Source organism: Scomber japonicus, chromosome 7 (genome assembly GCF_027409825.1).
Source record: "Scomber japonicus isolate fScoJap1 chromosome 7, fScoJap1.pri, whole genome shotgun sequence".
In the NCBI taxonomy this organism is placed as follows: domain Eukaryota; kingdom Metazoa; phylum Chordata; class Actinopteri; order Scombriformes; family Scombridae; genus Scomber; species Scomber japonicus.
In genome coordinates this window covers 26,655,417-26,667,272 of record NC_070584.1, presented here as the reverse complement: position 1 = coordinate 26,667,272, position 11,856 = coordinate 26,655,417, and positions in this window count along the sequence as shown.

Genomic DNA, 11,856 nt, shown 5'->3' with positions numbered 1-11,856 from the left:
GGACATTGGAGTACCAGGGCCCAACGGTCTACAAGGACCAAAGGTATAATTACATCTCTCTATCTTGCTCTCTCTCTCTCACTGTCTCTCTATATATACTGTATCTGTTTCATTCATTCATTCTGTTGTGTTTCAGGGTTTGCAGGGTGCAAGAGGGCCCCAAGGCCCGCCCGGGCCACAAGGAATACAGGTGAGATGATTCAGCACCCAACTTAGTTCAATAGGTATACATGGCTATAACACAAGATGTCAAAGATTGAAGGATTTCCATTCAATCATCCGTCTCAGGAAACAATAACTAACATAGCCCTTCTCATTTAACTTCTAGTCATTAGTCATATCTCAAAACAGTCGCAGCTTAGATCCCAGTGGGAGTTTTTATTTTCTCTGCGATGCCTCTCGGGGCACGTTCCACAGGATGAAGTCATGATTTCTCATTGGGTGCTTATAAAAACAAGGTTGAAAGTTTTCCAGACCTGCAAAAGAGGAACAGAAGCCTTTGGCAGGTGTACAACACAAATACACACACATACACATACACACACTTTTATATTGTGCTGAATATTACAGCATTAACCTGGCAATCGCTCACAGAGGTGTAGAGTTGGCCAATGTACTTTCCTCTCACATAGACACTTTCTTGGGATGGAGTCACCTCTGTCAAAGCTTACTCAATTACAGAGCCAAGGCTTTACAGACTTTGACACCTAAAGGCATAGAAGTGTAAAAGAAGAATACATTTACTTTACTCATTTTTAAGACTGGGAAAGGACATATGTTTTTCGAAGTTGGTTAGATTTATCCAGAAACTTAAGTCAATTGTGTAGATGTGTTTGGGGAAGTAGGGGAGCACGGTAAATCCCTAACTGGCTCCCCAAGATGAATCTCTGTCAGTATAGAGTGATAAGGGGGTTCACATACTGTACCTTCATGCATTGTTATATCTATAAAGAATAGCAACCAGGTGAGGGATTGAGAGTTAGAAGTTTTGCAGGATGAATTATTACTTTGTGTGCATTTGTTCATGTTGTTTGGTGATGCTGGCTTGTTGTTTGCTGTGTCAGCTGTATTTACTCAACTGTTGGACTCTGCTGTGTATATGTGAGAGTGTGAGTGTGTGTGTGTGTGTGCATGTTTGTGAATATTTGTGTATGATGAACTTTACTGCGTGTCTGCAGGGTGATGAAGGACCACTCGGCCCACCTGGGAATGCTGGCCCTACTGTAAGAACTCCAACATGCACATAAACACACAAATACACACACACACACACGCACAACACATGCTCACAGCCTTTTGTTGGTGGTTTGAATGGTATTAATCAATAAAATGCCTTATTGGGAAGTAGCTGGAATGAGATGTGACAAACACATCATGAGCTTTGGTATCTTTTGATCATTATGTGTGTGTTCATTGTTTGTCCGTCTTTGTAGGGGAGACCTGGAAGGAAAGGTTTTATAGGTGAACCTGGTCCCGACGGTCTGGAGGTGAGTCTCCTTTCTAATGGAAATGTATTATCAGTATGTTCATAGAGACATCTAATGTATTTGTGGCTAATTTAAAGTTTAGGGTTATAAATTCCTTACAGGTAGTTCTATAAAAATATCATCATCATCATTATGGAATACAAAAATGGGCTAAATATGTCGAATATGTTGAAAGCTGATCAAAGTATCAGCTTAATCATATCAATCATGCCTCCTAAAGGGTACGCAATGGTTTTGTTATATAAAACTATGCAGAATACATAATGTTAAAAATTCGTAATTGAATATGCACAATGTTTATAATTTGTGCAATATTAACCTGCTGATATTCATTAAAAGCACCTCAGAGAAAAATGTGTAGTGTCTTTAAAAACGTTTTTTTGCTTGATAAGGAGTAAGTGATACATTTGTTACTGTCAGTTTGTTTTCATTCAGTATTCATTTCAAATAATCAATGTAGTGAACTGAAAAACCAGTATCATCCTAAATTAACCTTATTGTAACACACTCATTCATCTGCGTTTCTATTATATAGCAGAGGTTAATGTCCAATTTAAATGTGTGTCTTCAAGGAAGTCTGTAGATTTCTGCCTAATTAGCTCTTTTATGTATACATTACAGCCAAAATGTTTAGATTACATACCAACTGCATTGACAAATTATAAACATTTGAGAAATAAATGAGACAGAAAAACATGCCAGTGTATTCATTATACTACACGTAAATGAGCCTATATCTTCTTCCCTTTGGCTTCTTTCCATTCATGTTAAAAACATATTGTGAGTACTTCATATACTATTAGTTTAGATTCATTTTCTTTCAGTCTTATATGATTTTCTGTAATTGGCTTTTCTTCCCACCAGAAATGCAGCGCCATGATTACCGTATCATGGGTTTCAAGGTTTTATCACATTGTGGTGTAGGGCTTACCTCTGAGTGTCAGTGTCTCCATGTTTTTGACCCACTTTTACTGAGCCTAGACTTACTGTGCTGTAAACATGCTCTTAATTAAGAGAGAAAACGATGTCTTTCAGGCCTATCATTATACATACTGGCCAACCACAGTGAGAAGCAACAGAAAATGACTCACAGTCTCATGCTGTACTGTATGTGTGTGTTCCTTTTAACACTTGTAATATCCTGTGAGTGTTGTGCCAGTAGCAGGACAGGATGGTGATAGAAACCTCTTTCATTACAGGAAGCTAACCAGCACACTGTTTGATGTTTTCTGCTTACAGGGAGAGAAAGGGGACATTGGAAATGTTGGAAAAATCGGACCACAAGTGAGTTGCTTTAACCTTGTAATGTATAGGACTGACATGAATTAACTGTCATCCTGCTGTGGATTAGTAGCTTTTCATTAAATCCCTCTTTAAACATGTCAGTACACAGCCTGTGCTGTAGATTTTATTAGCTTCACTTTTATCAGCGTCATCTTTAAGTTTGCTTAAAGATTAATGTTCTCATTAAGATAATAACCCAGTGCTTCCACAATCAAATGAATGAAATCCTTCGGCGTGGCAACTCTGGAGGAAGTTACAGGAGCACTTTGTGACATCTTTCTGTAATTCTGACCCATTTTTAATGTTAAAAGAAATTTGGATCCCCTCCCAATAGCAAATAGTGTTTTCATTATAGAATTGGCAGAACACCACAGTAGAACAGAAGGATTACCGATCAGAGATCTTCTGGGGAAGTGACCTAATTTGGGTTGCACATTATGTGTCAAACCCTGCCAAATTGCGTTTGATGTCCAACAATCATACATATGGTGCATGTTGTCAGTGGTGATTATAACTTAAAGAAAAATGACTTTTTTCCATCAAGTGGCTTTGCAAGTGACCCAGAACATCTGTGTTTGGATTGTTTCTAAATGAATGAATTAACTGCAAAATCACAGTTTCATATGTATGTCTGTCCTTCTCTTTAAGCTTCATTTAATCCTTTATACCCAACACAAATACTCTAGAGAAATGGTCCCTTTGTAAAATCCTGATATGCTCACAGCTACTCTGAACATTCAAAGTATGTCCTTCCTTCCGGGAGGCCCCTTAATGTTAATATTTGCATTCTGTACATAGTGGAGGCGACCAAGCAGGCCTTGTTGGACTGTGTTGCTGTAGTGCACATATGAGAGGGATTAAGCAGTTACAGAGAAGAGACCCCTTTGAAGCCAAGGAGGAGCCATGGGGCTATGCAGGAAAAAAAACCCTCCAGAACATATGGAGGCTCTAATGAATGCCATTACATCATTTCACAAATAAATTGGATGTGTAAGACCTGAGAAAGACTGGTGCTGACTAGCCCAGGTTAACCCAGGGTCGATACAAGCAAGCCTAAAGCTGTATGTCTTCACTGAGTGCCCGCTTATCACCATGAGGCCTTCCATAAATTGTTTCAAGTGAAATTTTACTGTAGGTTTTTACAGTGTTGTGTATTTTAGGCAATTTAGATTGGCTGCCAAGTTCCATTTTAAGTCACTCTCCAGTCCTCAGCTAATAAAACATGTATCAGTCCCCAATTACTAAAGGCAATCACAGGTGTGCTTTGAAATGTAGTTCACATGTCAAACTCTTTGATTTGATTTTCTCGTCAGCGATTCAGTGTGCACTTATATGCATGCACAAGAAAGAGGCCCATGAGAGGGAGAACTTTTATACTCTCAACAATATGTGACTCGGGTTGTATTTCTTCCAGAACTGTTAGGTTGATATTTATATCTGCACATTTGTAACCCAGGCAGTCTTTGAGAAACAGGATCACAATTAAAGCAATGATGTAAAAGCTCCATGTCAAAGACCCTGCCACATGGAAACCCCTTTAAAACCATTTCCTACTGTTAAGTGATATACGCTACCACATTTTCCCACTTCATGTTCCAATTAAAGGATTTGAGGTCAATTTGGAGAATCTGTTCCCATGCCTGCAGGCTGCATCCCCTCACAGACACGTTTCTACACTGTACTTACATCCAAAAGTATAATACCTTGTAGGTGATGATACATGACTAACACTTTGAGGCTGTCAGTTTTTTAGCTGAGTTTGGAAAAAGCAAATGGAACAAATGCTCTTTGTGTGATCTTTAGTGGTCTGTTTCTTCTCTTTCACATGGCATCCCTTACTTTGTCAGTCTGTTATGCAAACCTTTCAGCTTCTTTTTGTCAATTTGTCTCTCACTCTCTGGCTCTTGCTTTTCCTCACATTAACTAGACATGATAGACACAAAAAAAGGGTTTGAGGTGAAAATATTCTAAAGTTAGAAATAGTATATATACACTATATGTGATTGAAGTAGGAATAGCAGTCATTTAGACACGTGTAAACTATCTGGTTAAACAATATCATTATGCGTGCATGAAACACAGAAGTGGAAACTGGCCCTCATAACCAGAGACAACCACAGTCTGACCACGTTGGCTTTTGTGGTTGGCCAGAAGTGAGACCATGGTCTGCAGTAGGCCACTCACATGAGTTACCACAATAACACTGACATTCAGTAAGATTCAGATGTTCTGTTATTTGTCCCAGTTGCTAAGTTTGTGCCGTGGTGCAGCATACTAGCGCTATTATGTCTTTAGTTTGGCTTGTGACTTGTGTATGTTATCGCTTCTGTCCTTCCCATGCAATTGGCTGCTCTTCGTTTATTATATACTGTACAAAGTGTTGTTTTACTTTTTTTTAAACAGGACAAACAAACACAAAGATAGGGTTTCAAAAAGTACAGCCACCCATAAGTCTTACTGTTGGTCTGCAGCTCCAGATTCTCTGGAGAGGCTGGCATTGGTCCAAACCACAGTCCCTCTCCCAGATGACTAATCTGGAAGTGGTTAGGCTCCTTTGATAACTCACATATTTGCATTAGCTAGTGTTTTCCCTATGAGAACTCCTTTTCTAAGTGGTTTGCATCTTTTTGGGGTCCTTAGAGTTATTGCATGCTGTAAAATGAGCATGCGCCCAATAATTCTCAATTACTGCTATTGTGCCCAAGAACTGTTATTCTTGCTCTTGCCAGACAACATAGTTAAGCTCCAAGAAGTAAAATAAACGACTCACAAAGGCTTCAGCAAAAATTCCAAGGTTGCAACTTTTCACTGATGGTTCTTTGTTGAATTTGATCAAATCCTTATGGATCGTAAAGATGCAAGTGGAATTAATAATAGTATGCCATAGTTACTGGCAAATATTGCTTAGTTTCTCTGACTACTACTTATTGAAACATTCATTGATTTTATACCTTGTATCATGAATCAGAATTTAAAAATGAGCTGAGAAATATCTGGCACCTCAGGGGTCAACTGACTGGTTTCTCCTCAAGCTAGTAGCCCCTCCTTTTTGCTTACGTAAGTATTGCATTGTAATCTATGACCTCTTGCATTCCAGGTGTCATAACAGATTGGAAAATAACCTTTAGATGAATGAAGATCAGGTCCCCACATTGACATACTTTCTCCTGATAAGTTTGTGAATGTTGTTTTTCCTCTCCTCTCCTCTCCTCTCCTCTCCTCTCCTCTCCTCTCCTCTCCTCTCCTCTCCTCTCCTCTCCTCTCCTCTCCTCTACTCTACTCTACTCTGTTCTACTCTACAGGGTCCAGTAGGCCTGATTGGGATAGCTGGGGTGATAGGAGTTCCTGGTGAAAAGGTAAGATGTGTGTTTCCCTATCATTAGGCTGTCAGTCAGCATAAGTTGGTTGCTTGTCAGTGGCAGACCCCTGTAATTAGAGATGTGTTAAGCAGCCATAGCTGGAGGCCCCAGAGGGCCTAGAACATATGCTTAAATAAACACTCAACTCAACGCTCTCACATCCACATCAATAACAATATTGTCAAAGCCATGTCACCATTATTGCCTCTCACCCCTGTCCCCCGTTGCTGAAGCAAGCAATTTTAAGGTAAATGTGGGAAAAAATAACAACTAAATAGGTGACAGTCCTCTTTAGACAAATTGGTTCGGTCCGGATTGCTCTCATTAGGTTTGTGCTTTGTGGACATTAAGTAATTTATTACACAGTTACCTATTCAAATGCATATACACTCACAAAATATATATATAAAAGGGGAATGCACCAGACAGCAGTGAGTCATGTAAAAATGCTCATAATATATTCAAGAGAGGCCCTGAGGCTTTCTTCATGTCATGCTACTATTGCCTCTCAGTTTAAAAGAAAATGTAACAAGTGCTTCTGCAGCCTCCCTGCATCACTGAAATTATTGCTGACTATTGACAAGTCCCCCAAAGAGATACCCCCTTTTTGCAAACCCTCTGAATTGTTCCCTCTCTCTGTCTCAAGCTGTTCCTTCTTATCCAGAAGCTCCTTGTGTGTCAGAACATGTTCTTGTGATGGGAAGCTGTGTGCTTGTCAGACTTTTGGTTGTCCTCCACCTGCTCTTATGGAAAATCCTCCTCGTGGTTGAATCTGTCAGCACCAGCCATACCCTGACAGCCCACAAATTCCTTTCACATTAAATATATGTATATATATTTAATTCAGTACAGCCCTCAGATTTACAGACCCTTAAAACTATTCTGATCCCTGTTTGATAGAAGCACAAGCAGTGGAAGGTTACTTGTACAGTCATGAATGTCACTCAGTTTAAGGAGGATTAAACCATCACTGACACAAGTATTAGAGTGGAAACCTCTGCCGCTTTACTGCTAACCCAGGGTTACCTTATCTTTTAACACACTGAGCAGGGTGCCACCAACTGTGTTTCAAAGTACCTACTCGCTTTAAACTCCACTCAACCAGATGTCATTATGACCTCCTGCATTTAAGAAGCTGCTATCCAGTTTCATTGCTATTCATTAGGAAAAGTGTATGTGAAGCTGTGTTGGAATTTTCTGTTTTGAGGTTTCAGATTCTAATTTAATGATCCTCTTGCTTTTCTTTTGTTTTTTTCCCAAGGGTGACCGAGGGCCAGCGGGTCCAACAGGTCCAGTCGGAGAGAAAGGACCAAGGGTAAGTGTAGTCACTCGGGATACACTGCAGAGCTCTACTTCTTGTCTAAGAGTTGGAAAACCTCACAGCTGTAGTGTATATATTGAGTTTTCCAAGACATCAGCAAAGCTACAACAAAATACTAGAACTTGAGTACATTGTCGGGTATACTAATAAAATCATGAACATAAAACTGAATCAGTGAGACATTTTGGCAGACATTATTTAGCTTCAATGTTTATTACATGACACTGAAAGCAGAGTCCCAAGATGCTTAAAAAATTCCAGATTCCACAATGTTGCAACTTTTGTAGATACTAAACTTTGCAAAATTTGGCGCTATCAAATTATTTTTTCCCACAGTAATGTTTAGGGTAGGGGTGAAAACGCCAATATTTTTCACTGACTCATTCTGATAACCCTGTCTGCTCTAGTATCTGTATCTAGTCACTTAACCTAATGTTCTACCTATAACCCCCCATGCCTATGTGACAAAGAACATAATGTCTGTTTACAGTCTTAAAATTCTTATTTGGTTCATTGGATGAGGCATAGACTTGAATACTCTGTTGTATCTGTGATATAGTAGATGAAACTATTGTAAATTAAACAATGGCGTTTGGTATTTTGCTGCAGTATCAGTCTAAATAGAAGGCTGGCCAGTATCTCTCACTCCCAGTTTATATCTGACAGTTAACAATACAATTTCATCTCAGCTCTGTCAAAATATCATCTGCAGGCGTTCTAGTTCAGTTGGAATTTGAATGTTTTGATGGCAAAAACACATTTGTGTGATCTTAAAACTGTTAATAATGTCAGGTTTATGTGTTTGTAAAGGTTAAAATTTTGGGAGGGTCTCACCAACCTTAGTATTGAAAATGATCTACCTTTGTCAACCACAGTAAAGACTGGGAAAAGAGTGTCGTGCTCATTGGCATTGAAATGTATTCATTGCCTAATCACTACTGTGGAAAATGTTTTTGCATGAAAATATTTTTAACAATATTGATCCCCAGAGAAAAATTCATGATGCAGTCCAGTCAAGCAATATTTCCGCTGTTTCCTGTAATGCTGCACGAGTCCACAGAGAGAGGCTGGCCTGCATCCCTCAATGTCCTTGGGCCTTGGATTTACTCCATGTCTGTGGCTTTGGGCCCCAGTCCTGACCTAACTGGCTGGCAGACTGGCTAGCAGGCTGACTGATTGGCTGGCTGGAAGAGGGGATGACTAATTTGGTGGCTGGCTGGCTGAATAGTTAGATGATTGAATCACTGTTTGTGTGTATATGAGTTGAGGGTTTTGTGATTTATGTAAGGAGTTATGGTGTGAACCAGTTTGTGCTGTAATATAGCCACAGGATACAGTGAAAAATGGCAGTCAGTGTGAAGGCTTAGGGGTGTTTCACCACAGATTATAATAATAATTTCATGAAGTTCTGTTTTTATTTAAAGACAGTTCGCAGTGATTAGCATTCCTGGCAAATCTCAGACAGTTTCGACTTTGTTATTGTGGTATTACTACATAGAGAATTATTACATAGAGATATGTGTGGTAGGTAGCGCTGTGACGAGAACCACAGCACCCAGTTGTCTCTTCTTTTCTAGAGGATCTAGAGAACATTTGGTCCTAATCAATTGCTGTTACACAGTCTTGCACTGCTGCTACACTGTTGCAGTGACACAGTAATGCAGCACTAATGTAGCAGATGCCATTAAACAGTGGTTTCAGGGACATGTTTTCTTGTTTGCATTTCTTTACTGTTTGTTATTTATGTTGTTTTCATTAGGGGTATCCAGGGTTGCCAGGAAGTCCAGGGGACATCGGCATGCAAGGTGCACCTGTAAGTGTCATAACTTCACCATGTCATACCATATAGTGATTATTTGTATGGTATTCATATGTACGTATTGAAAAGATTCACCTGTTTACTTCTTGCACATTTCCCTACATGGATATTATTACTTTGTAAACCTCTTTTGCAGAGAGAAAGGAAGTTGATGTTAATGTCCATTTTTCCTCTGCATTTTGGATTGAGTCATACACGCATTAGTAGTTCAGAATGCTTGGATACTATGACTCTCCTCTCCTCTACTCAATGACTTGGCTGGATATCATAAACTTTTAAATTGCAAGATTACCTACTTAAACTGAGTTGGAGGGATCCGATTTTGGTTTTTGTAAACACATAAAATTTAAGAGGGTGATTTGATGAATCAGATTTCCAATTTCCCACAATTTAGTCTAGACCTGTGTAAACAGTGTGTCTTAACTGGCTGATTGTCCAGTAGTTCTGGTTCAGCATTTGTAGAACATCTATCAGGTTCATATGACCAGTGTTGATGTGGGTCTCTGTCTTGTTTTTTCTCTCAGGGTCCACAGGGGCAGAGGGGCAGTCCTGGCATCGCTGGGACAAAGGGCAGGAGGGTAAGCGCTATCATGCCTTTATAGCATTTGTTGTACTAGTCTCTTACATGTTTATATATGTGAACCTTCTTCACTTCAAGAGTGACCATGACCACTTCACATACTCAGACTCTTAGTTGTCTGTTTCACATCACAGCTCCATTCCCATGAACCAAAGATTAAAGAAATTAAAAGACGTTTGACTTCCTACTTGCCCCAGGTTCCTTTATAGGTACATTCACGACTGTTTCATAAACCCCATGAATTTCATGTTGGACATTCTGGTAATTTCAAATGGATATGGTGAGGTAATACTGGTGAGACACCGTGTGGCTGAGAGGAAAATGACACCCTGCTGATGAAGCAAAGATACTGAAGCAATAAAAGGTCACTGTACTGTACTCTATTTCCATGCTCCATTGACGATCATTAAATGATACTATATAATTGTATTGTATTAAACCCAAAAATATATCCCTGAATAGTGGCGAAAACAAGTGGTCACCATGCATGTTTTTAGTGCGTTAATAATTTGATTATCTTATAAAATAATCTTTTCTCTGTCTGTAAACATGACTTTTAAAAGTTGTCCATTGTTACTCATTTTAATTTTTTCCAGCAAGGACAAAAGACACATGTTATCCATATGTTATCAGCCAGGTGTTATCCATGACAGTCAATGGTTTTGTACTGTTCTGGAAAGTATCAATTTCTCCTCAGTGTTGTCATATGAGGCTACAGCGCAACGTGGCTAATATCTACCAGTTTCTCTTGCTCAGTCACTAGGTTCAAAACATTTTTTTGATTCCTTGCAAGCAGCAGCACCTTCTGGGAAACCTAATGAGAGCAATCAGGACTTAACCATATTACCACAAATGAAAGCTCTCTGGCTTAATACGTGTCTGTTACAGCTAATGCATGAAAACATGAGAGACACATTAACGAGCATCTGAGTCCCATGCACTACTACACTACTTCTCACACTTCACCACTCATCTATAATTCACTTCCTTTTATCCTTTGTTAACTTTTGCCCAGCAGAGCATATGGTAGCACTTAACATGCCATGGCTTGTGTTGTTTACCGTAATCTATACACGTTTCAGTTTGTGGTTGCATTTCCTGTCTTGCTGAGGTACAATACTCTGTAGTTCCTCTCACATCCTTTCTCTTCCTTATCCACATTGCATCTCCACCTCAAGACACACGATCCATCATGGACAAGTGATCATTACGAAAGCTAATCATTCAAACTAATATTAGATATTGCCTTGCTAGCTGTTGTTTTTGGAGGAGATGTTGGAAAAAAAGACCCATCCATTCTTAAAACTGCAATTTTATGATGAGAGTTTAACCTCATGAGAAGCCAAATGGATTTGTGCCATTCATTCTTTAGGGTAATCTCAGAATCTCCCTCTTTGTATCTTTACACTGCTTATCACTCATTCTTATCATTTAACCCCCAGAGCTCATATCCTAGTCATATCCTGGAGCTGAATTATGTGGTGTGCACCTGCCCCAGTTGGCACACGCCTGCACTAGTTTGAAAGCTGAACCTGGTGCACGTTTATAGCAGTGCTTGTTATTGTTGGAAAACAGGTAGTGCATTCTCTGAATTATGAGTTTCTCCCCTCATATGTAACCTTCTTATCTCTCTCTTCTTCCCCATCTTAATGATTATTCATAGTGCAGTATTCCTAACCTGCATAATAACGTGTGTTATTACTTGTGGATGACGAGTTGTCAGATTGGTTTTGTTTCTGCAGTTAATTACACATGGTTTATTGTTAAATTTTCCCTGTTACTAGTCAGACTAACTAATACATGTCAACAGTATTAATTAATTTATAAAAACATATGACCAGAAGCTGATGTCTTTCATCTTTTCTTCGTTTCTGAGAGTTAACTTATTAAAAGGACTCGGTTCAACACCAACAAGGATGGACCACAAACAGAAATAACTGTCTCATTGACCTTTAATTTAAGATTTAAAAGATTCAATCTGGAGAGAGTGATGAACAAAAGGAAGG